The sequence below is a fragment of the Orycteropus afer genome, unplaced genomic scaffold (assembly GCF_000298275.1).
Source record: "Orycteropus afer afer isolate SDZICR_OR568_19922 unplaced genomic scaffold, OryAfe1.0 scaffold00327, whole genome shotgun sequence".
NCBI lineage: Eukaryota > Metazoa > Chordata > Mammalia > Tubulidentata > Orycteropodidae > Orycteropus > Orycteropus afer.
In genome coordinates this window covers 811,550-812,741 of record NW_006921914.1, presented here as the reverse complement: position 1 = coordinate 812,741, position 1,192 = coordinate 811,550, and positions in this window count along the sequence as shown.

Below are 1,192 nucleotides of genomic sequence, written 5' to 3'. Positions count from 1 at the left end.
AAATAAAACATTGCAACTGTAAAATAAAATAAAAAGTTGAAATGAAGACAAGAGCTGAACAGAAGATTTCAGAGTGGGTCGAGAAGACACAGTGAAGTATTATAATGAAATATCAAAGTCCTAGAGTTAGAAAACCAAAAGGAAGAACATGCTTGGTATTTCTCAAAATGAAGTAACTGAAGAAAAGAACCAAGCCTCAAAGCAGCAATACTGAAGGATTCTATGGGCAAAATATTTAATGACACATGGAGCATCAAAAGAAGATGGAAGGAAAACACAGAGTCACTCTACTAAAAAAGAACTCACTGATGTTCAGCCTCTTAATGGGATAGCATAAGATTGAGAACTGATGGTACTGAAGGGGCAAGTCCAAGATGCACCTAAGGTGTTGGTGAAAAACAAGGCTTCAGGAAATGATGGAATGCCAATTGAGAAGTTTCAACAAACGAATGCAATGCTGTAAGAATTCAGTCACCTATGCCAGGAAATTTGGAAGACAGCTACCTGGCCAACCCACTAGAAAAAGATCCATAGCTGTGCCATTTCAAAGAAAGGTGACCCAAAAGAATGCAGAAATTATCAAATAATATCATTAATATCACACACAAGTAAAATTTTTGCTGAAAATAATTCAAAAAGTTGTGGTAACAGTACATCAACAGGGAACTGCCAGAAATTCAAGCTGGATTCAGAAGAGAACATGGAATGAGGGGTATATTGCTGGTGTCAGATAGAACTTGGCTGAAAGCAGAGAATATCAGGAAGATGTTTTCCTGTGTTTTATTGACTACACAAAGGCATTCCACTGTGTGGATCATAACGAACCATGGATAACATTGCAATGAATGGGAACTCCAGAAAATTTTATCATGCTCTTGTAGAACCTATACAAAGACCAGGAGGAAGTTGTTCAAACAGAACCAGGGGATTCTGTGTGGTTTCAAATCAGGATAAGTGTGCATCCAGGTTATATCCTTTTGCCATACTTATACAATTAGTATGCTGAACAAATAATCTCAGAAACTGAATTGTGTGAAGAATAATGCGGCATTAGGTTTGGAGGAAGATTCATTAAGAACCAAAATTACATAGATGACACAACCTTGCTAGCTGAAAACAAAGAAGACTTGATGCACTTAGTGATGAAGATCAAACACTACAACTTTCAGTATGGATTACATCTCAACATAAA